The 24,738-nt window shown below is 49.9% G+C and overlaps 1 protein-coding gene across 7 annotated transcripts in view; it reads left to right on the top strand.

Annotated features, from left to right (window-relative positions):
* The first annotated feature begins 10,050 nt into the window (after positions 1-10,050).
* Positions 10,051-24,738, top strand: part of PRRC2B (proline rich coiled-coil 2B) — a 109,125-nt gene continuing 94,437 nt past the window's right edge. For all 7 annotated transcript variants that reach the window (XM_050759694.1, XM_050759697.1, XM_050759696.1 and 4 more), the window contains exon 1: positions 10,051-10,255. The gene's annotated coding sequence lies outside the window, so the exon portion shown is untranslated. The remainder of the gene's footprint in view (positions 10,256-24,738) is intronic.

Here is a 24,738-nt window from a genome sequence, read left to right as displayed (position 1 = left end):
CAGCGTCCTGAGTAGCTGAGACTACAGGCCCCCGCCACCGCGCCCGGCTAATTTTTTGTATTTTTAATAGAGACAGGGTTTCACCATGGTCTCCATCTCCTGACCTTGTGATCCGCCCGCCTCGGCCTCCCAAAGTGCTGTGATTACAGGTGTGAGCCACCGTGCCCGGCCTGGTCTTGAACTCTTAACCTTGTGATCCGCCCGCCTTGGCCTCCCAAAGTGCTGGGATTACAGGCGTGATCCACCGTGCCTGACCTAATTTTGTACTTTTTTAGTAGAGACAGGGTTTCACCATGCTGATCAGGCTAGTCTTGAACTCCTGACCTCAAGTGATCCACCCACCGTAGCCTCCCAAAGTGCTGGGATTACAGCCATGAGCCACCGTGCCCAGTCAAAGGAGACATTTTCACACTGGCTGTAACAGAAGTGGAACCAGAGCTGGAAGATGGACAGGAAGTAAGGAATGAGCGAACCCAGGAGAGCAAGGCTGGAGAGAGTGGGCATGAACCAATGAGCAACTGTTGGGTTGTGTTTTGTTTCCTTTAATTTTATTTATTTTTTTGAGATGGGATTTTGCTCTTGTCACCCAGGCTGGAGTGCGGTGGTGTGATCTTGGCTCACTGCAACCTCCGCCTCCCAGGTTCAAGTGATTCTCCTGCCTCAGCCTCCGGAGTAGCTGGGATTACAGGCATGAGCTACACCAGTAAGTTTCCTAATATTTAAAAGAAAACAGCCGGGCACGGTGGCTCATGCCTGTAATCTCAGCACTTCGGGAGACTGAGGCGGGTGGATCACATGAGGTCAGGAGTTCGAGACCAGCCTGGCCAAAATGGTGAAACCCTATCTCCACTAAGAACACAAAAGGCAAGGCTGTGCGTGGGGCTCACGCCTGTAACCCCAGCACTTTGGGAGGCTGAAGTGGGTGAGATCACCTGAGGTCGGGAGTTCGAGACCAGCCTGACCTAAATATACAAAATTAGCCGGTCATGGTGGTGCATGCCTATAATCCCAGCTGCTTGGGAGGCTGAGGCAGGAGAATCGTTTGAACCCAGAAGCGGAGGTTGCAGTGAGCTGAGATTGCACCATTGCACTGGGTGCGAGAGCCTGGGCTACAAGAGCAAAACTCCATCTTAAAACAAAAAAAGAATAGCCAGGCACGGTGGCATGTGCCTGTAATCCCAGCTACTCGGGAGCCTGAGGAGGGGAGTCACTTGAACAGGAGGCAGAGGTTGCAGTAAGCTGACATCATGCCACTGCACTCTAGTCTGGGTGACAGAGCAAGACTCCGTCTCAAAATAAAAACAAAATTATCCAGGGGTGGTGGCACATGCCTGTAATCCCAGCTACTTGGGAGGCTGAGGCAGGAGAATCACTTGAACCTGGGAGGCGGAGGTGGCAGTGAGCTGAGATCGCGCCATTGCACTCCAGCCTGGAAAACAAGAGCGAAAAACTCCGCCTCAAAAAAAAAAAACACCTTACTTACCTATGTAAGTCCCTTAACTTCTGACCTAAATTTCCTTATCCATAAAGTGGGAGAAATAATAACAGTCTTGCAAGTGTTAATTAAGTTATCTTAGCAGCATGCCTGGCCCAGAAAAGATGCTTTAAACAACAGCAATCATCATTCTTTTTTTTTTTTTTTTTTTTTTTTTTTTTTTTTTTGAGACAGAGTCTTGCCTTGTCACCCAGGCTGGAGTGCAGTGGCGCGATCTCAGCTCACTGCAAGCTCCGCCTCCCGGATTCACGCCATTCTCCTGCCTCAGCCTCTTGAATAGCTGGGACTACAGGCGCCTGCCACCACGCCCGGCTAATTTTTTGTATTTTTAGTAGAGATGGGGTTTCGCCATGTTAGCCAGGATGGTCTTAATCTCCTGACCTCGTGATCCACCCGCCTCGGCCTCCCAAAGTGCTGGGATTACAGGCATGAGCCACCACGGCCAGCCCATCATTCTTATTGTTGTAATCTCAGAGAGAAATGCAGAGAGAAAAGATTTCCTGAATTTGGGGTGTGGTTGGGATGTAGCCTAACCGTTGAGCTTTGTGAGGCGAGTACAGGATCTGTGGCTTTTTTTTTTTTTTTTTTTTTTTAAGAGATAGGGTCTTGCTCTGTTGCCCAGGCTGGCGTGTAGTTACATGAACACATCTCACTGCAGCCTTGACGTCCCGGGCTCAAGCAATCCTCCCACCTCAGCCTCCAGAGTAACTGGGCCTACAAGTGTGCGCCAACATTCTCGGCTACTTTGTTAATTTTTTTGTAGAGATGGGGTGTCTCACTGTTGCCTATGCTGGTCTTGAACTCCTGGGTTCAAGCAGTCCTCCTGCTTTGGCCTCCCAGAGTCCCGTGATTATAGTGTGACCCGCTGTGCCTGGCCTATGCCTGTGGCTTTTTAACAACCAGGGATGCAGCAGCTCCCACTGTCCCCAGACAGTGTCATCCCACTTCCAGATCTGCCTGATGAATGGAGCCTTTGACTCGACTTTCCCCCTTAACACTTCCTCATCTGTCTTCCCAGAACACCCACGTCCTTCCAGGCTTTTCATACGTTTATGTCCTCTCTTGTCAGATGATAGAAACGGGTAACCCTATGATTCTTAGTGAGTCCCAGGGTCCCTTCTGTTGTGGCCAATGAGGTCAAGGGCCAGACACCCATTCTGCCATTCAACAAACCAACCAAATTCATTGAGCACTCACTGTTTACCAGGCACCACGTTTGGTGCTAAGGATAGCACAGGTGTATTAGGGTTCTCTTAGAGGGACAGAACTAGTAGGATATACATAATCATATATGTAAATCATATATATATATACACACATAGGAGTTTATCAAGTATTAATTTACACGATCACAAGGTTCCACAACAGGCTGGCTGTCTGCAAACTGAGAAGCAAGGAGAGCCAGTCCGGGTTCCAACACTGAAGAACTTTGGGAGAAAGATGTAGGCTGGGAAGTTAGGCTGGTCTCTCTCTTTCACAGTTTTCTGCCTGCTTTATATTCGCTGGCAGCTGACTAGATTGTGCCCACCAGAATAAGGGTGAGTCTGCCTTCCCCAGCCCACTGACTCCAATGTTCATCTCTTTTGGCAACACCCACACAGACACACCCAGGATTAATACTTTGTATCCTTCAATCCAATCAAGTTGACACTCACACACTCAGTATTAACCATCACAGCAGAGAACCAAATGGACTAAGTCCTTGTCCTCCTGAGCCTTAGACCGATGTGATGTCTCCGTTGTGCCAGACTTAATCCCTGAGGTGATTTGCATCAAATAAGACAGATGCGGTCATCCTGCCTCTCACGGTACTGTCATCTCCTCCACCTCCCAAACTTTGGCAAAGGCTATGAGGAACAGTGGAGAGGATAAAGAGCTCACTGTCCCCGTGCCGCCACCGAGAGCATGAAACGTGCCCAGCGCTAAGTGACATGTGCTATAAAGTGTAAAATACATGCCGGACTTGAAGACATCATGTGACCACAAAGAATGTCAATGATCTCATTTATAATTTTAAAACATTAATTACATGTTGAAACAGTAATATTTTTGATACAGTAGGCTAAATAACATTCATTATTAGGCCAGGTGCAGTGGCCCATGCCTGTAATCCCAGCACTTTGGGAGGCCCAGGTGGGTGGATCACTTGAGGCCAGGAGTTCAAGACCAGCTTGGCCAACATGGCGAAACCCCATCTCTACCTGGAATACAAAAAGTTAGCTGGGTGCGGTGGCACATGCTATGTAGGAGGCTGAGGCATGAGAATTGTTTGAATCCGTTGTGGGCGGTGAGCTGAGGTTGTAGTGAGCCGAGATTGCTCCACTGTACTCCAGCCTGGGCAACTGAGCAAGACGCTGTCTTAAAAAAAAAAAGAAATCGTTATTACAATTCAATTCAATTCATCTCTCCTTTTACCTTTTTTTTTTTTTTTTTTTTATTTTTATTTTTTTTTTAGATGGAGATTCCCTCTTGTTGCCCAGGCTGGAGTGCAATGGCACAATCTTGGCTCACTGCTACCTCCGCCTCCCAGGTTCGAGCAATTCTCCTGCCTCAGCCTCCCAAGTAGCTGGGATTACAGGCATGCACCACCACACCTAGCTAATTTTTTGTATTTAGTAGAGATGGGGTTTCACCATGTTGGTCAGGCTGGTCTCAAACTCACGACCTCAGGTGATGCGCCCACCTCAGCCTCCCAAAGTGCTGGGATTACAGGCGTGTGCCACCACGCCTGGCACTTTTTTCCTTTTTTTTTTTGAGATGGAGTCTTGCTCTGTCACCAGGCTGGAGTGCAGTGGCGTGATCTTAGCTCACTGCAACTTCCGCCTCCTGGGTTCAAGCGATTCTCCTGCCTCATCTTCCCGAGTATCTGGGACTACAGGCACATGCCACTATGCTCAGCTAATTTTTGTATTTTTAGTAGAGACAGGGTTTCACCATGTTGGCCAGGATGGTCTCGATCTCTTGACCTCGTGATCCACTGTCCTCGGAGTTCCAAAGTGCTGGGATTACCGCACCCGGCCCCTCCTTTTACTTTTTTTTTTTTTTTTGAGACGGAGTCTTGCTCTGTTGCTAGGCAGAAGCAACAGTCTTGCTCTGTTGTTGGAATGCAGTGGCATGATCTTGGCTCACTGCAACCTCCCCCTCCTGGATTCAAGCAATTCTCCTGCCTCACCCTTCCGAATAGCTGGGACTACAAGTGCATGCTACCACCCCTGGCAAATTTTTTGTATTTTAGTAGAGATGAGGTTTTACCGTGTTGCCCAGGCTGGTCTTGAACTCCTGAGCTCAGGTAATCCACCCACCTTGGCCTCCCAAAGTGCTGGGATTACAGGTGTGAGCCACTGCACCCAGCTCCTTTTACTTTTTTTTTTTTTTTTTTTGAGAGAGAGTTTCGCTCTTGTTGCCCAGGCTGGAATGCAGTACTGTGATCACGGCTTACCACAACCTCCGCCTCCCCGGTGAATCAAGCGATTCTCCTGCCTCAGCCTCCCAAGTAACTGGGATTACAGGCATGCGATACCAAGCCTGGCTCAGTTTTTGTATTTTTAGTAGAGACGGGGTTTCTCCATGTTGGTCAAGATGGTCTCTAACTCCCAACCTCAGGTGATGCACCTGCCTTGGCTTCCCAAAGTGCTGGGATTACAGGCGTGAGCCACCATGCCCGACCTCCTGTTACTTTTTTAATATGGCCATTAGAGTGCTTTAAATGATCTATGTGACTCACATTATGTTGTTATTGGATGGCCTAGGAGGCTTGGTTTTACTGGAACTTGTAACCGTGGGCAAGTTTTTAAAAAATTTTTTTAAATTTTTTATTTTTTGAGACAGGGTCTCGTTCTGTCATCCAGGCTGGAGTGTGGTGGCATGATCACAGCTCACTGCAGCCTCAGCCTCCTGGGCTCAAGTGATCCTCTGGCCTCAGCTTCGCGAGTAACTGGGATCACAGGTGTGCACCACCATGTCGGGCTTATTTTTAAATTTTTTTTCTAGAGATCGGGGTCTCACTGTGTTGTCTAGGTTGGTCTTGAACTCCTGGGCTCAAGCGATCTGTCCACCTTGGCCTCCCAAAGTGCTGGGATCACATGCGTGAGCCACTGCACCTGGCTGGGCAAATCATTGAACTTTCTGATGCTCTATTTTCTCGACTGTTAAGTGCAGGTATTCGAAACACCAGGTACGTTTTCTTCCTCTAACACTTTGCTGGATACTTTGTCACCATAGTGGTGACAGTGGTGGAAGGAAGGCTGGGCACCCACCTCCAGGCTAGCTGGGGTTTAGAGGCTTTACTGCATGTGCTTATTTGGCTGGTTTTGTGAGCCATGTGTTTTGTGTGGTTGGTCAGGAGCCATGTTTTTGGCCTCAGTTGGCCAGGCATCCACTTTTCAACCACCATGGAGATTGAGTGCTTACTTTGTGCCAAGCTCTCTTCTCTGCTTGGGGATCCCAGCTGGAGAGACACTACAGTGCTCCCCACCCAATTTTCTTTTTTTTTTGAAATGGAGTCTTGCTCTGTCACCCAGGCTGGAGTGCAGTGGCGCGATCTCGGCTCACTGCAAGCTCCGCCTTCCGGGTTCACACCATTCTCCTGCCTCAGCCTCCTGAGTAGCTGGGACTACAGGCGCCCGCCACCTCACTTGGCTAATTTTTTGTATTTTTAGTAGAGACGGGTTTTCACTGTGTTAGCTACGATGGTCTCGATCTCCTGACCTTGTGATCCACCTGCCTTGGCCTCCCAAAGTGCTGGGATTACAGGTGTGAGCCACCGTGCCCGGCCCCCACCCAGTTTTCACAGGTAGAAACTCTTAGGCACCAAAAGGCTAGCTCTACTGGTTGGAGGCAGAACCAGAACTAAAACCTTGGAATATCAGTTTGTGTTTGTTTTGAGACGGAGTCTTGTTCTGTCACCAAGCTGGAGTGGAGTGGCGATCTTGGCTCACTGCAAACTCCGACTCCCGAGTTCAAGTGATTCTCCTGCCTCAGCCTCCTGAATAGCTGGGATTACAGGCACGTGCCACCATGCCCAGCTAATTTTTGTATTTTTAGTAGAGACGGGTTTTCACTGTGTTGGCCAGGATGATCCCGATCTCCTGACCTCATGGTCCTCCCGCCTTGGCCTCCCAAAGTGCTGGGATTACAGGTGTGAGCCACCGCGCCCAGCCTGTGTTTGTTTTATTGACTGTAGTGGCCCCTGTCTGCCCAGTTCAACAGCATGGCCCCAGAGGCTGGCACAGTGAGCACCAGAGTGCAGGTGCCCAGGGAATGAACAGATGAACTTTGATTCCCAGGGCTCTCCTGGGAATTTGCAGGGATGGATGACTGCATGTCATTCTCTCCATGAGGATGGTCAGGGAGGTAGGAGGTGGCTGAGCTGGATTTGAAGCCAGGTCTCTTCTCTCCCAAGACTGCTAGTTTGCTTTTTTTTTTTGATACGGAGTCTCGCTCTGTCACCCAGGCTGTAGTGCAATGGGGCAATTTCAGCTCACTGCAACCTCCACCTCCTGGGGTTCAAGCAGTTCTCCTGCCTCAGCCTCTTGAGTAGCTGGGATTACAGGCACGTACCACCACGCCTGGCTAATTTTTGTATTTTTAGTAGAGACGGGGTTTCTCCACGTTGGTCAGGCTGGTCTCGAATGCCTGACGTCGTGATCCGCCCACCTCGGCCTCCCAAAGCGCTGGGATTACAGGCTTGAGCCACTGTGCCCGGCCCTAGGTTGCCTTTTAACCCGTACCTCGCTGTGTTGCCTTCAGCAAGTCTCCAAGTTTGCACTAGTTTTCTGTTGCTACATTACCACACATTTAGTGGCTTATGTAACTTTGTTATCTTAAAGTTCTGGAGGTCACAGTGGTTGGCAGGGCTCATTTTCTTCTGGAGGCTTTAGAGGAGAATCCATTCCTTGTCCTTTGTAGCTTCTAGAGGCGGCCTGCATTTCCGGTCATGAGTTCCTGCATCATTCCTTTGTCAGTCAAAATGATTAATTCATCAACCACATCTCCGACCCTGATCCTTCTTCCTTCCTCTTGTGAGGATCCTTGTGATTCCACCTGCCCAACCAAATAATCCAGGATTCATCTCTGCATCTCAAGATCCTACAGAGTCCCTTTTGCCATAGAAAGTACCATATTCACAGGTTTCAGGGATGAGGACTTGGACATCTTTGGTGGGGGACTTTGTATTGCCTCCACAAAGTCTACTTTTCCTCTCTGTTGGATAGGCACACTAATAATGTCTGTTTTGTGGGTATGTCGTGAGGATTACCTGAGTGACTCTATAGGGAGTATTTAGCACAGTGGCTGTCACATAGTAAGTGCTCAGTAAACCACCCTGTTACTGTTCAGCTTCCTCCTATCATTTTGTTTTGTTTTGTTTTGAGACAGAGTCTCTCTCTGTTGCCCAGGCTGGAGTGAAGTGGTGTGCTCTTGGCTCACTGCAACCTCCACCTCCTGGGTTCAAGCGATTCTCGTGCCTCAGCCTCCCGAGTAGCTGGGATTACAGGCCCTCACCACCATACCTGGCTAATTTTTGCATTTTTAGTAGAGATGGGGTTTCACCCTGTTGGTCTCAAACTCCTGACCTCAGGTGATCCATCTGCCTCAGCCTCCCAAAGTGCTGGGATTACAGGGGTGAGCCACCGCACCTGGCCTTACAGATGAAGAATCTGAGGCTTCAGCTTATTTTTTGTTTATTTGCTTTCTATATATATATATATATATATATATTTTTTTTTTTTTTTTTTTTTTTTTGAGATGGAGTCTCACTCTGTCACCCAGGCTGGAGTGCAGTGGTGCGATCTCAGCTCAGTGCAACCTCCGCCACCCAGGTTCAGGCAATTCTGCCTCAGCCTCCCAAGTAGCTGGGATTACAGGTGCCTGCCACCATACCCGGCTAATTTTTGTATTTTTAGTAGAGAGAGGGTTTCACCATGTTGGTCAGGCTGGTCTCTAACTCCTGACCTCGTGATCCGCCCACCTCGACCTACCAAAGTGGTGGGATTAAAGGTGTGAACCACTGTGTCAGCCTTACAGATGAAGAACCTGAGGCTCAATTTATTTATTTAATTTATTTTTTATTTGTTTATTTGCCTTCTATCATTTTTGTTAGTTGCTGGGTTTTGAGCACTGGGCCGATTCTATGGCCATCCTGAAGATGGTCAAGGTACAAAATGGAAAATAAAAATTAGGACTACATCCTCCCTGTTTTGTAGAGATAGAAAAATATTGAAGACCTTGGCAGGGGAATAACGCAAATTTGATGATTTAAAAGAGAGTGGCCTGCACTATAATCCCAACACTTTGGGAGGCCAAGGTAGGCGGATCACTTTAGCCCAGGAGTTCCAGACCAACTCGACCAACATGGTGAAACCCCAGCTCTACTAAAAATACAAAAATTAGTCAGGTGTGGTGGCAGGTGTTTGTAATCCCAGCTACTCGGGAGGCTGAGGCAGGAGAATCGCTTGAATCTAGGAGTTGGAGGTTGCACTGAGCAGAGATTGCACCACTGCACTCCAGCCTGGGGGACAGAGAGAGACTCTGTATCAAAAAAAAAAAAAAAAGTTCTGGAGTTACGCTGAAGTGGGTTAATTTTCCTTCCGGGTCCAGCTGTGTGGCTTTGGGCACATGGTCTCAGAGCCTCCTTTGCCTCACCTGTGAATTAGAACAATATCTGCCCCTGGGTTAGGATTAAGTGATACAAACCACGTGCTTTAGCATAGGGCATGGCCCGCAGCTGGTGCTTAGTGTGTTAGCAACTGTGCCTGGAAGCCGGTGGGATGATTGGGGTGCCAGACCCCAGCATTTTTTTTTTTTAATTTGCTTTTTGAAATTGCTTTTATAATTGGTTAGGTGTCTAAAAAAGTAAGAACCCTCCTCCGCTCTCCCAACCTCAAACCACAGAGATAACCAACATGGGAGTGCAGGCTCCCGGACCTTTTGTTTTGCAATCACACAAACACACAACACTCAAGAGGAGGGGCTTATTAGTTTTCATTTTGTAAAAATGGGACAAAGTACCCATATTGTGCAACAACCTTGCTTTTGAAATGAAAAAAGTATTATTTCTGCTTCCTTTCCGTGCATATACCGTATACATATTTTAACAAAATCCGGGCTCAGTCTGTTCTGAGGCTCTGCAGTTTTGATGGGGGAGGGGGCGGAGATCCGGACTCGCTCCCCGGTCACTGCCCCCTCCATCCCTTTCCCCTCTTTCCGGGCGCTCTTCCCCCGGGCCCAGGCCGGGCCCAGGCCGGGCCCAGGCCATCCCCAGGCCCCTTCTCTCGGCTCCTGGCCCCTCCTCCAGGTCTCCTCCCGGAGCTCCGCTCTGCCTGGGTCAGCCTCACTCTCTCCCGCCCCTCCCGCCGTCCCCGAGTCTCCCCCCTTCCCAGCCCCCTCCCGCCGCTCCCCGCCCCTCCCCCCGGGCCCCCGCCCCCGCTCCGCCCCCGGGCCGATCCCAAGGCCGCCGCTCCCGGGAGGCGCGACAGGGGGCGCTGCGCGGGCCCAGGCTGCGGGCGGCGGCGGGAGGAGGAGGCCGAGGAGGCGGGGGCGGCGGCAGGCGGGGGGGCGGGGAGCCGAGCGCGAGAGGGAGCGAGCGGCGAGACAGGCGCCGAGGCTCCAGCGCGCAGCGACGAGCGAGCCCGGGAGGAGGGAGGGAGCGAGCGAGCAGCCCGCGCCGCCGCCTCGCAATCCGCCGCCATCCCGCCGCCCCCGCGCCCGACCGCCGCCCGACCGCCATCGCCCGGCCCGGCCGCGCCCGCGGAACCAGACCAGGTGGGCCGGGGCCGGGGCCGGGGCCGGGGCGCGGGGGCGGCGGCGCTAAGATGGAGGCGGCGCGGCCCGGCCGGGCTTTGTCTCCCGCGGCGGCCGCCGGGGGCCTTGAGGCCCTGCCCGACCTTTGTCCGCGAGCGCGGCAGGGCTCAGCCCCCGCCGCCGCCGCTTCCTTCTCGCCGGGCGCGGGGCTGCGGGGCTGGGAGGCCGCAGGGCCTGGGGGCGGCGGGCCCGGGCGCGCTCGCCATTGTTGTGGCGGCGCCGCGCGGCCTCAGTCTCGGGCGGGGTCCGGGGGCCGCACGCCTCCCTCAGGGCTCGCCCGCCAGCCCCGTGCCCCCGAGGCCGGGCCGGGCTGCAGAGGCCGGAGGGTCCCCGGGCCCGCAGCCGGGTCTCGGGGTTCCGGGGCCGGCGTCCCTGCTCCCCGCCCCGCCCAGTTGACGGAGCAACGCGCCCGAGGCGGGATCCTGCGGGGTCGGGCCTTGGGCCCGGGGCTGTCGGCGGTGTTCGCGGGGCCGTTCCTGGCGCGGGGTGGGCCGGGCCCCGGCGGCGCTAAAGTTGGCGGCCGGGGGAGGGAGGCGAGCGACCGCCCAGTCTTGGTGTGAGTGCGGGAACCAGAGGGTTATTTTCGAAATGCTGAATGCTCTATGCTAAAAATGTTTAATAATAAACAGGATGTCGCCACTCGGGGCCTGCCAGATGGGTTTTTTTTTTTTCTCTTCTGTTTTGCCTCCCCCCAACCCCCAAGAGAGAAATTCAGCCCTGTTGAAACTGTGGGTCTCTGAAGAGTGGATTTGCCTACTTAAAACTAAGAGGTGGATTTTTTGCCTCTTTTTCCCTTTTCTTTTCTCCTCCTCCTAAATACCGTGGGAGGTCGGAGCCCACCTTTAGGCAAGAATAGGTGTTTTCAGTGGTGAGCTTGAAGGAAGTGGGAGAAGGGGGGCTGGGCAGTGTGTCATTTGCTAAATGGCTTCCTGGGAGAAATCTTGAAATTAAATGCCTTTGGTTTACAGGACTGTTAAACTTTCCCTAAGATTTTTTTGTTTTCTTTAAGGTTTAGTGTGCATTTGATGTGGCTCTGTACAGTATCGTCCAATTTGGCTTTTGTAACCATTCGTATGCGGTCTTAGCATGGTTTCTCCGAATCTCGCTGCGGCCATTTAGTCATGTCTATGCACAGCGCCGTGGTGTAAGGTGGGACTGGGGAGGCCCAGGCATTGGGGTACAGATCCTGCTGCTTTCTTCCCTAAACCTATCACTCTGGGGCTGTCTGAGGCTTTATCTGCATAAATCGGGGCGTGCACTTCCACTTGGCAGGTTTGGGCTACGGTGAAGGGCCTAGCAGAGGGCCTGACACAGTTAGTGGTTCCTCCTACCGTTGTTGGTGTAACTGCTGTCAAGTCCTAGGCAGACATGGGCCCCTTGTGGTGCCACCCATAGAGAGAAACTGTGCCAATGGATGCCACAGGTGCTGGCCTAAGGCATGGACAATACAGAAGGAATTCGAGGCCCAAACATTAGTGGGCGCTTGCTTATACAGTGCTGAGCCTCTAGAGTAGCATTTGGAGCTTTCTAAAGGTTAATAGACACGGAGTGTGTGGTAGTTGGTCAGTTTAAGGCAGGGTTAGAACAGTACGAGATGCTCAGGAAAAACAGACGCCCAAGGAATCCTGCCTTCTGAGGATAACTGCTTTCCTTGGGGATTGGCAAATAATCCTTTGAGAGTGAGTTTCTACTTGTTTGGGCAAGTGTGTCTCTTGGAGCCTGAGCAGCTGGATTCTGGTCCTCATCGGTTACCTTTACAAAGCAAGTCTCTGAGCCTCAGACCTTGCATCTGTAAAATGGGAATAATTATGCCTGCCTTGGGTATCTATTAGGGCTCTTGGGAGCGTCACATAAGATTCACAGTGAATTGTTTCTCTCCATAGGAAGGTGATGAAATGTATGTTTTTGTTGGTTATCTGTTTTTCTGGTTCCTTTCTCCTTCCTTCCTTCCTTCCTTCCTTCCTTCCTTCCTTCCTTCCTTCCTCTCTCCCTTCCTCTCTCCCTCCCTCCCTTTCCCTTCCTTTCCCTTCCTTCCCTGCCTTCCTTCTTTTTTCTTTTCTTTCTTTTTTTGGAGACAGTCTCACTCTGTCGCCCAGGCTGGAGTGCAGGGGTGTGATGGGGTGTGATCTCAGCTCGCTTCAACCTCGGTCTCCTGGGTTCAAGTGATTCTTATGCCTCAGCCTCTGGAGTAGCTGGGATTACAGGCATGCGCCACCACACCCGGCCAATCTTTGTGTTTTTAATAGAGGCGAGGTTTCATCATGTTGGCCAGGCTAGTCTCAGACATCTGACCTCAGGTGATCTGCCTGCCTTGGCCTCCCAAAGTGCTGGGATTACAGGCCTGAGCTACAGCCCCCGGCCTCCTTTCTCTTAATGCTTATTTTTTCCTCTTCTCTTGGTTGGTGGAACTGTGACCTCCCCACCCCAAATTCTATGGCTGGCTAGTGTTTTGCTGTGGTGACTATCACCCATCTGCCTGGAAGCACCAGAATGGCTTAGTACAGCTAGGGAACTCAGCCAGATCTTGGTGTCTGCTGTTTGTTAGAGACTATGGAAGGACTAATGCGAAGAAGCAGGAGACAGACTGAACCCAGTGTTGGCCACAAGTGAGGACTGAGACCCAGGTTACCTCTCGGCTAAGCATGTTAACTGTTGGCTCTGCAGTGGTTCTGTATTTTAGTGGGGAATTTGTTTTGGTTCATTTTGGCATTCCTGCAACCATCTTGTTGGTTTTTTGGTAAAATGTGGCACCCCCTCCAGACCTCCTAGCTGTGGGACTGAGATGTTTTAGCAGGATCCTGTCATCCTTTGATTTTTCCTTGCTTCCTGCCTCTTGGCCCTTCCTTTTTGTCTGACTTCACTCAGGCCCAGTCTGGCTCTAGACTGTTAGCTGGTTAGTTAGGCCGGGAGACTTCTCCCACAAGCTTCTGCATATCTGTGAATTTTGGTTTTCGGTGGCCCCCTAATGCTGACTGCATGCCCTTACCTTAGCCCCTAAGCCCACTGTGTGGGCGTCCCATCTCGTACAGTGCCCTTGGCCCTCTCCGGCCTCCACTGGGCCCAAATAGGTAAAAAGAAAGCCTGAGGAAGGAAGAGCCAGGAAACCTCGGGAGAGTGGAATTTCAGGAATGGCAAGTCAGAACTGGTTCCAGCATGGGTCCGGTTGCCTTGTGCTTGGCTGAGGGATTTTTGTTGTGCTTTTTTTTTTTTTTTTTTTTTTTTTTTTTTCCTGTTCACCACTCCTAACCTCTTTTGAATTTCAGTTCTCTTTTTTATCCTGAAGGATTATTTTATTGTACTTTTAAGGGTTTTTTTTTTTTTTTTTTTTTTTTTTTTTTTTTTTTTTTTTTGCCTTGCACAAAGTACTGACTCATGTTGCTAATGGCTGTGGCTGTATGCTGGTTATATGTCTCATTATCCTACCGCTTAAGATCATTACTGTGTTGGTTTCTATTTCAAACCGGAATAGGCCAGGTGGGTCAATTCATGTATTTCTGAATTCAATAATGAGGTTTCCCTACTGTGAAATCTTGTCATGGGTAGACAGGTACTAAATAGGGCCTATCTATACTAGATTTTAAAACAATGCATTTCTCCCCAAAACCCAAAATTTCCAGCAGACCTTGGGCTTTGTGCTCCAAATGTTGTAATTTTGGTTTTAAATTCATGTAAGGAGGCAGGGCTAACTAGACTGTCTTCTTTTCAGATCATAACTCGATCTCTTTTTAAGATTATTTCTGGGACTTGTACAGCCTCAGGAAACTTGAGTCTGTCATGGGGACAAAGAAATACAGGCACTGGCTGTGGTGTTGGAGATGGGAGCGACATGGGATATCGTGAGCTTTGTTTCTGGTGAAATATAATTGTTTATCATTAGCTTTTAGGTTTAAAAGGTGCCATTCAGACTGGACCTCCTCACCTGGGAGCTGGCAGACCTGGGCCTTGCCACTGGCGATATCACTGTTTATACCTATGGGTGGCACGTGGGAAATCTCTTTTGTGCTGGGAGGGAGGTTTGCCTTAGTGACTTGAGCCAGAAGTTGTGGTTGAGCTTTGTTCTCCGCTGTACGTATTGGTTTCCCGTGTGACCTGGGAAACATCCTTCGTCCGAGCTGAAGTGCATCTCTGAGGTGCTGGCAGCAGCGCTGGTTTGTGGAGCATTGCATGCAGCAGGAGTAGCTGGCGGAACAAAGCCTGTCTCAAGTTGCTGGCGGTCTTTCACATCTTGTACAGGACTTCCTTCCGTTCTTACCTCTGCAGCCAGTTGTGTGGCTTCCATCTGGACCCTCTTCCTCCTTGCCAAGATAACCATCAACCTTTTTCTCTGTGGGGCTGCAGAAGCAGTATTTATTGCATTTTTAATTCACTTGTAAGGCAGTAGATACTCCTTGAGCACCAATAATTTGCCAGGCATTGTACAAGGCCCTTTAAATACATTTTTCTTGTGGTGGGGTGAGGTGCTTATGCGTGTAATCCCAGTACTTGGGGAGGCCAAAGCGGGTGGATTGCTTGAGGCCAGGTTAAGACCAGCCTGGGGCCGGGCGCGGTGGCTCAAGCCTGTAATCCCAGCACTTTGGGAGGCCGAGACGGGCGGATCACAAGGTAAGGAGATCGAGACCATCCTGGCTAACACGGCGAAACCCCGTCTCTACTAAAAAAAAACCACAAAAAATTAGCCGGGCGAGGTGGCGGCGCCTGTGGTCCCAGCTACTCGGGAGGCTGAGGCAGGAGAATGGCGGGAACCCGGGAGGCGGAGCTTGCAGTGAGCTGAGATCTGGCCACTGCACTCCAGCCTGGGCGACAGAGCGAGACTCCGTCTCAAAAAAAAAAAAAAAAAAAAAAAAAAAAGACCAGCCTGGGCAATGTGATGGAAAAAAAAAAAAACAAAATGTCTCCTAAAAGAAAAAATTAGTAGGGTATAGTGGCACATGCGTGTAGTTCTAACTACTTGGGAGGCTGAAGCAGGAGGATCACCTGAGCTTGGGAGGTTACGGTTGCAGTGAGTTGTGATCATGCCACTGCACTCTAACCTGGGTGACAGACTAAGACCCTGTTTCAAAAGAATAAAAGGTAGGCCAGGCACGGTGGCTCATGTCTGTAATCCAAGCACTTTGGGAGGCCAAGGTGGGCGGATCACCTGAGGTCAGGAGTTTAAGACCAACCTGGCGAACATGGTGAAACCCCGTCTCTGCTAAAAATACAAAAATTAGCTGGACGCCATGGCAAATACCTGTGGTCCCAGCTACTCAGGAGGGCGAGGGTGGAGAATCACTTAAACCTGGGAGGTGGAGGTTGCAGTGAGCCGAGATTGTGCCACTGCATTCCAGCCTGGGAGACAGAGTGAGATTCTGTCTCAAAAAAAAGAAACTGAAAAGAATAAATACCAAAATATATAAATCATTTGTGATCTCACCATCCAGAGCTAACTACAATAAAGATGCCAGTGTGTTTCTTCTGATAATGTCTGTTTTCAAAATTAGAGCAATAGTATATATACGTTGAATACACAGTTGATAGCTTGCTTTTTTCCTTTTAATGTTATAGTGTATTCTTCTGAGTTATTTTTACAATTATACATTTGTTGTTTTTTTTTTTTTTGAGACGGAGTCTCGCTCTGTCGCCCAGGCTGGAGTGCAGTGACCGGATCTCAGCTCACTGCAAGCTCCGCCTCCCAGGTTCACGCCATTCTCCTGCCTCAGCCTCCCGAGTAGCTGGGACTACAGGCGCCTGCCACCACGCCCGGCTAGTTTTTTGTATTTTTTAGTAGAGACGGGGTTTCACCGTGTTAGCCAGAATGGTCTGGATCTCCTGACCTTGTGATCCACCCGTCTCGGCCTCCCAAAGTGCTGGGATTACAGGCTTGAGCCACTGCGCCCGGCCTACAATTATACAATTGCTATTGTACAGATATGCCATAATTTATTGAATCCTGTATTACTAGACATTTAGATTATTGTTGCCCTGTTTTCCCTTTTATGAGAAAAGCTGTAGGGAGCATCTTGGCATGTAAGTCTTGGTCCATGTGGCTGATTATCTCCCATAAGTGGAATTTCTGGGGTCAGAGGGTTGTAGGTTGTTCTTCTCTTCTGGACAGGATCGATTTTCTCCTTCCGTCTTTATCATCTCCCTCTCCAGCCTTGAGCGCAAGGCAGCCACTTTCTTAGTTTTTTCTGTTTTGAGGCAGGGTCTCACTTTGTCACCCAGGCTGGAGTGCAGTGGTGTGATCTCAGCTCACTGTAACCTCTGCATCCTGGGCTCAAATGATCCTTCTGCCTTAGCCTCCCGAGTAGCTGGGATCCTATAGGCATGTGCCACCATGCCTAATTTTTGTATTTTTTTGTGGAGACCGGGGGTTTCGCCATTTTGCCCAGGCTGTTTGTTTTTCTTTTCTTTTTTTCTTTTTTTTTTTTTGAGATGGCATCTTGTTCACTTGCGCAGGCTGGAGTGCAGCTGTGCGAACTTGGCTCACTGCAACCTCCACTTCCTGGGTTCAAGTGATTCTCCTGCCTCAGCCTCCTGAGTAGCTGGGATTACAGGCGTACACTACCACGCCTGGCTACTTTTTGTATTTTCAGTAAAGATGGGGTTTTGCCATGTTGGCCAGGCTGGTCTCGAAATCCTGACGTCAGGTGATCCACCGCGCCTGGCCACCCAGGCTGTTTCAGACTCCTGAACTCAAGCAATCCCTCCGCCTCAGCCAATCAAAGTGCTGAGATTACAGGCATGAGCCACAGCACCCAGCAAGGCAGCCTCTTTCATGAACCACTAGGTTCTGGGGGTCTCAGTCCTGGTTAAGCCGTTTGATGAGTGGGCTTCAGGTCTTACTCCATTTACTGGTTTGAGCCTGGACAAGCCTTTTGTCTTAAACAGTTTTTGTTTCTAGGGACATGGAGACGTGGATGCCGCATTGACTCCTTGGGGAGATCCTGGTCCAGTGGGGAGGAGGCGGATACCTCCTTAGGGAGGCCCTGGAGAGCCCCCCACCTAACTTTGATCTCATCCTCCTGTGATTTCTTTTTTCTTTCTTCTTTTTTTTTTTTTTTTTTGAGACGGAGTCTTGCTCTGTCACCCAGGCTGGAGTGCAGTGGCCGGATCTCAGCTCACTGCAAGCTCCGCCTCCCGGGTTTACGCCATTCTCCTGCCTCAGCCTCCCGAGTAGCTGGGACTACAGGCGCCCGCCACCTCGCCCGGCTATTTTTTTGTATTTTTTAGTAGAGACGGGGTTTCACCGTGTTAGCCGGGATCGTCTCTCGATCTCCTGACCTCGTGATCCGCCCATCTCGGCCTCCCAAAGTGCTGGGATTACAGGCTTGAGCCACCGCGCCCGGCCTCTTTCTTCTTTTTTTTAGATGGAGTTTTGCTCTTGTTACCCAGGCTGGAGTGCAGTGGCGCGATCTCGGCTCACCGCAACCTCCACCTCCCAGGTTCAAGTGATTCTCCTGCCTCAGCCTTCCCAAGTAGCTGGGATTATAGGCATGCGCTACCAAGCCCGGCTAATTTTGTATGTTTAGTAGAGATGGGGTTTCTCTGTGTGGGTCAGGCTGATCTTGAACTCCCAGCCTCAGGTGATCTGCCCACCGTGGCCTCCCAAAGTGCTGAGATTATAGGAGTGAGCCACTGCGTCTGGCCTCCTCCTGTGATTTCTTCGGCGCCCACTATAGTTTCTCTTTATAGCACTTTTCACAACTTGTAAATAGGTGGTTTTTTTTTTTTTTTGAATTTTAAAAACTGTGGTGAAGTATATATAACATAAAATTTACCATTTTTAAGTGTACAGTTGAGTGGCATGAAGCACTTACACAGTGTTGTGCAATTATCAACACTGTCCATCTCCAGAACGTTCTCATTTTCTCAAACTGAAACTCTGTTCCCATTAGATGCCATTTCCCCTCCCCCATCCACTGGTGGTGGTCACCATTCTCACCATTCTTTCTCTTTTTTTTTTTTTGAGATAGGGTCTCCCTCTGTCACCCAAGCTGGAGTGCAGTGGCACGATCTTGGCTCACTACAGCCTCAGCCTCTTGAGTAGCTGGGATTACAGACACACACCACCACACCCAGCTAATTTTTGTATTTTTTGTAGAGACGGAGTTTCACCTTGTTCACTAGGCTGGTCTAGAACTCTTGGCCTTAAGTGGTTCGCTTCCCTCAGCCTCCCAAAGTGCTGGGATTACAGGCGTGAGCCACCGTGCCTGGCCTAGTTTTTGTATATTTCATTGAGATGGAGTTTTGATGTTGCCCAGGCTGGAGTGCAATGGCGCGATCTTGGCTCAATGCAGCCTCTGATTCCTGGGTTCAAGAGATTCTCCTACCTCAGCCTCCCGTGTAGCTGGGATTGCAGGCGCCTGCCGCTATGCCCAGCTAATTTTTGTATTTTTAGTAGAGACAGGGTTTCATCATGTTGGCCAGACTGGCCCCAGGTCAGTCAGCTTGTAAGTGGTAGAACGTGGGCTTGAAGGCAGCTGACCCCAAAGCAAGGCTTCCAGTGTGGGGTGCTGCACTGTGCCTGCAAGGGAGAGCCACTCTCCACCAGGAGGAGGGGGAATGGCATTCCCAACTCTCCCAGCCAGCTCTCTCTGAATTCCAGCTAACAATATCCCCCACCAAGAGCCAGAGCAGTGTAATTCCAAACTGCATCTCCTCTTGCCAGAGCACAAATCCCCGCACTGGGGTGTGCCAGAGCACACCCCTGGAACCCCTGAACCCCTGGAACCCCTGACCTCAGGTGATCCAGCCACCTTGACCTCCCGAAGTGCTGGGATTACAGGCGTGAGCCACTGTGCTTGGTCTAATTTTTGTATTATTATTGTTATTATTTTTGAGATAGAGTCTCGTTCTGTCTCCCAGGCTGGAGTGCAATGGCGTGATCTCGGCTCACTGTACCTCTGCCTCCCAGGTTCAAGCGATTCTCCTGCTTCAGCCTCCTGAATAGCTGGGATTACAGGTCCAGCTAATTTTTTGTACTTTTAGTAGAAACGGAGTTTCGCCATGTTGGCCAGGCTGGTCTCGAACGCCGAGCTCATGCGATTTGCCTGCCTCAGCTTCCCAGAGTGCTGGAATTACAGGCATGTATAATCCCACGGTGGCAATGGTGAGCCACCTTGCCCTGCCCACCGTTTTACTTTCCTTCTGTGAAACTGAATGTTCAAGTACCTCATGTAAATGAGATCATCCAATATTTGTCATTTTGCGTCTGGCTTATTTTTAGCGTAGTATTTCCAAGGTTCATCCATGTTGTAGCATGTGTCAGAACTAACTTCCTTCTTAAGGCAGAATAATATTCTCGTATTTGCATGTATTTACCAGATTTTATGTGTTCATCCAGCGATGGGCAGCCGCCTGTATATAGTTTTGTTTTCATGTATTGAATGGTCCTTTCCCCCGGTGGAGGGAGTGAGTGCATCCGGAAGCAGAATTCTGTTGTTTCCCATTCATCACTGTGTGCTAGGTGTCTGAGAAGGGGGTCTCATAGGAGCCCACCCAGAAACCAAGCTCACCTCAGTCTGGGTGTGGGGCAGTCAGGGGAAGGCGTTCTGGAGAATGTAGCTGACTTGAAATAAGCACCTATTGAAAATAGTGTGCTGAGCCCTGGAACATTAAAAATGTGTTCCTATGTGGAAATCAGAAATGTATGGGTCGCAGAAGAGAGTTTGTGGGTCAGCCTGCTTTCCAGAGTGCCGAAGCCCTTTCAATGGTGGACATTATGCAAGCGTTCTCGTATGGCCAGTGGCCAGCAGGGAGGAGGGCAGAGAATGACTGTGGCTCCGGGAAGCGTGCGTCAACTTCCCAACACACTTCAGGACCATCTCTTTGTATAGAACCATGGGATGGACTGCTGCAGGACCTACTGGAAAAAGGAGGTCATCTCCAGCGCTCTTTCCATGGGTCCTTTGTGTCTGGCAGAACTTTTTTCAGCAGGTGTTGTTTACATATGGTTCAGAGCTTAAAGAGCAGCTCTGTTCCAGGCCAGGGCAGAAAGCACAGGCTTGTCTGGGAGGGGCATCATCACTCCTGCCTGCCTGCCCAACCGACCTGTCAGTGGACTGAACGGGCCAAGTGTTCAGAAATCCTTGGGGAGAGGATAGTGTCCTGAATCATAATGTGGAATTTTCTGGGTTTTTTTATTTGATAAAACATTAATTACGAAAGTATAGAATTTTTTTTTTTGAGATGGAGTCTTGCTCTGTTGCCCAGGCTGGAGTGCAGTGGCACGATCTCAGCTCACTGCAACCTCCACCTCCTGGGTTCAAGCAATTCCCCGGCCTCAGCCTCCTGAGTAGCTGGGACTACGGGTGCATCTCGCCATGCTCGGCTAATTTTTTTTTTTTTTTGTATTTTAGTAGAGATGGGGTTTCACCATGTTGCCCAGGCTGGTCACGAGCTCCTGAGCCCAGGCAGTCCATCCACCTTGGCCTCCAAAAATGCTGGGATTACAGGCGTGAGCCACCGCACCTGGCCCATAATTTTTTTTAAAAAAAAGAATTTTTGGCCGGGCGCGGTGGCTCACGCCTGTAATCCCAGCACTTTGGGAGGCCGAGACGGGCGGATCACGAGGTCAGGAGATCGAGACCATCCTGGCTAACATGGTGAAACCCCGTCTCTACTAAAAAATACAAAAAACTAGCCGGGCGAGGTGGCGGCGCCTGTGGTCCCAGCTACTCGGGAGGCTGAGGCAGGAGAATGGCGGGAACCCAGGAGGCGGAGCTTGCAGTGAGCCGAGATCGCACCACTGCACTCCAGCCTGGGTGACAGAGCCAGACTCCGTCTCAAAAAAAAAAAAAAAAAAAAAAAAAAAAAAAAATTGTTTTGTTTTGTTTTGTTTTTTTTTAAGTCAGAGTCTCGCTCTGTCGCCCAGGCAGGAGTGCAGTGCCATGATCTCGGCTCACTGCAAGCTCAGCCTCCCGGGTTCATGCCATTCTCCTGCCTCAGCCTCCCGAGTAGCTGGGACCACTGGGATCGCCACCACGTCTGGCTAATTTTTTGTATTTTTAGTAGAGACGAGGTTTCACCATGTTAGCCAGGATGGTCTTGATCTCCAGACCTGGTGATTCGCCCGCCTCGGCCTCCCAAAGTGCTGGGATTACAGGCGTGAGCCACGGCGCCCTGCCTAAGAAAAGAAATTAAAAGCCAAGTGCTTGAAGAGAAATGAAAGCTTCTCCTCAACGTCCCAGGCAGTAACCGTTATTGATAAATTTGCTTTGTTTATCCTTCTAGGTTCAATGCGCATATAAATAATGGCCTCATGTAGGGAGGTTTTTTAAAAAACAAAAATGGGATATACTATATCGTATTGCAATTTGGCATTGTCAAAATATCACAGTCATTTTTCCATATGTATTTTTAAGCATAACTTATTTTCTCTTATTTTTATTTTCAGTAATACTTTTTTTTTTTTTCCTTCCTTAGGGATGTGGGGGTGGGTCTCGCTATGTTGATCAGGCCTGTCTTGAACTCCTGGCCTCCAGTTGTCTTCCCATCTTGGCCTCCAAAATTGCTAGGATTACAGGTGTAAGCCTCCACACCCAGCCATTTTTCCATATTAATGTGAACAGACCTGTCACACTAAATGTTTTAAAATGTTAGATTTTTAAAAAATATACAAGTGTGTAAAGAAGAAAAAATCATTTGTAATTTGATGGTTTAGATATTCCCAATTGACTTTTTTTTTCGGGGGGGAGGGGGTTATGAAGTTTTGCTCGTCGCCCAGGCTGGAGGGCAATGGCGTGATCTCGGCTCACTGTAGCCTCCACCTCCTGGGTTCAGGCAATTCTCCTGCCTCAGCCTCCCTAGTAGCTGGGATTACAGGCATCTGCCACCATGCCTAGTTGATTTTTTTGTATTTTTAATAGAGACGAGGTTTCACTATGTTGGCCAGGGTGATCTCAAACTCGACCTCAGGTGAGCCACCTGCCTCAGCCTCCCAAAGTGCTGGGATTACAGGCATGAGCCACTGCACCCGGCCCCCAGTTGACTTTTTAAAAAGAAAATTCAAGTTGCTCAGGGAGGTATAAAGGCTTTTCCCCACTCTCTCTGAAAAGAAACCACTGTGAGAAAGTTCTTGGGATTCCTCCCAGAAAAAAACCCACATTATCTGCATGCACGTTTGTATTCTTCAGGCATGCTGCTGCCCTTTCACGTGATAAAATGTCTCATCGTGCTCCCTGACAGCCACGCAGACGGATTTTTTTTTTTTTTTTTTTTTTTTTTTTTTTTGAGACGGAGTCTCGCTCTGTCACCCAGGCTGGAGTGCAGTGGCCAGATCTCAGCTCACTGCAAGCTCCGCCTCCCGGGTTCACGCCATTCTCCTGCCTCAGCCTCCCGAGTAGCTGGGACTACAGGCGCCTGCTACCTCGCCCGGCTAAGTTTTTGTATTTTTATTAGAGACGGGGTTTCACTGTGTTACCCAGGATGATCTCGATCTCCTGACCTCGTGATCCGCCCGTCTCGGCCTCCCAAAGTGCTGGGATTACAGGCTTGAGCCACCGCGCCTGGCCAACACGCAGACGGATTATGTCGTCTGTTTCAGCAATTGCAGAGAGTATTTTGTGGGTGTACTTGATTTAACCTGTCTCCTACTGGTGGACATTTGGGCTATTTGTAGTTTTGGAATATTATACAATTTTGGTAAAACTGTACCAGATTTGTTTTCAAAAACATACAATTTGTCTATAAGCATATAAGTGTGAGTTTGTGGTTCGCAGGGTGGACTCTTCAACTCAATCGCTTTTTGGTAAGAATTCTGTCAAATTTCTCTTCAGAAAACATTGTATCAGTTTATATGTGTGAGCCTATGTTTCTGGACTATGGGCTTTTCTAAATGAACAGGCTATTTGGATTGTTTTGGGTGTGCACATTTTCCAATCAAAAGCCACTCTTTGCGGCTTTGTGGTCAGCACAGGGTCTGATGTTTGGGTGAGCTTGGGCAGGCAGTGATCAGACACAGCAGCTCCGTTCACAGCGCAGAAGCGGCCACTGGAGGAGGTACTCTGGGTGTCGTTAGGTGAAGGCCACTGTGGGAACTAGAAGGAGGCGATAGACGCAGGCAGCCAGGTCTAAGGTTGATGTTCTGTATCAACTAAAATGATGGTCCTTGCTGCCTGTTTTCTTCCAACTGTTATACACTGGAGCCTGGTGCATAAAATTCAGAGACGGCGTCCATTTTAAGTTTTCTCATAGCCCCGTGTTTCACAGCCCTTGGTGGTTTTGTCGCTGTTAATATTCATCGCTGTTGGCGCTTTTGCAGCTTGTGATAGTGGCTGTTGTGCACATCTCACTTCTTGACTCAACCTCTTGGCGCGCCACCCCTCCTGCCCCCCACTTTGGTTTAGTTCTTCCAGGAGATCACACCAGTGGTTGAAGTGACTGAGAAATGAAGTGCTGGAATGCCTGGGTGGTGGTGTTTCATCAGGCTAGGCTGGCAGGGGTTTGTGCTCTGGCAAGAGGAGGTGCAGTTTGGAATTACGCTGCTCTGGCTCTTGGCGGGGGGCGGCGGGGGGGGATATTGTTAGCTGGAATTCAGAGAGAGCTGGCTGGGAGAGTTGGGAATGCCGTTCCCCCTCTTCCTGGTGGAGAGTGGCTCTCCCTTGCAGGCACAGTGCAGCACCCCACACTGGAAGCCTTGCTTTGGGGTCAGCTGCCTTCAAGTCTAGGTTCTACCACTTACAAGCTGGCTGACCTGGGGCCAGCTTTTAAATCTTTTTGAATCTCCGTTCTCTTCCTCTGCAAAATGTGATAGTAACACCTTCATAGGACCTGGGAAGGGATTCAGAGGGTCGTGTGCTACAGAGTTGATAGGGTACCTGGCACAAGGCAGTAGTCTCTCCATAGACCGCAGCTATTAATGGTTCCTGGATTCAGCCCTCCCCGGGGGCGTCGGGGTTTGGAGCAGGCAGGCTTTTGTACACTTGGGGCTTGTTTGTTACCTAGGTGTTGGGGTTTCTAATTGTGTGCTCAGCACTGTGCTACATGCTAAATATTTGGACCCATAGCACATTGCCCTCACCTCCTGGAGCTCAGTCACCTTAACTAGCAAGGGCCTCCCATCGGCAGGTGCATCGGGGCTCTTTCTTCCGTCCATCTCTCCACATTGAACACCACTGCGGATGTCTGTTCCCACGAACAAGGGCGTTTAATAGCTGGCAGCTGCCCTGTGTCTAGTCTGTTCTATTGTGTTCTTGGAGAGTTTCAGGTAAATGTGTTGGAAGGAATGAAGGTAGGCATGTTAAGGCAATTTGTGGGTTCCAGCTGCAAGGGAGACTGCTGCTCGGCCAGCAACGGCCCTGACTTGACCTCGGGCTGACAGGAGTATTCCTTTTAGCCACTTAGACCTACCTGCTGTGAGGTAGGTCTTGAACAAATCATCTCTTTTGCTCCTTTAAGTCTCAGTTTTCTTATCTGCCAAGTGGTTATGGAACCTGTCTCATAGCATTGCTGCAAAGAGTGGC

This window comes from Macaca thibetana, chromosome 15, assembly GCF_024542745.1.
Source record: "Macaca thibetana thibetana isolate TM-01 chromosome 15, ASM2454274v1, whole genome shotgun sequence".
In the NCBI taxonomy this organism is placed as follows: Eukaryota; Metazoa; Chordata; class Mammalia; order Primates; family Cercopithecidae; genus Macaca; species Macaca thibetana.
Note: the sequence above shows the minus strand (reverse complement) of the source record. Positions and strands in the feature narration are given on the sequence as shown.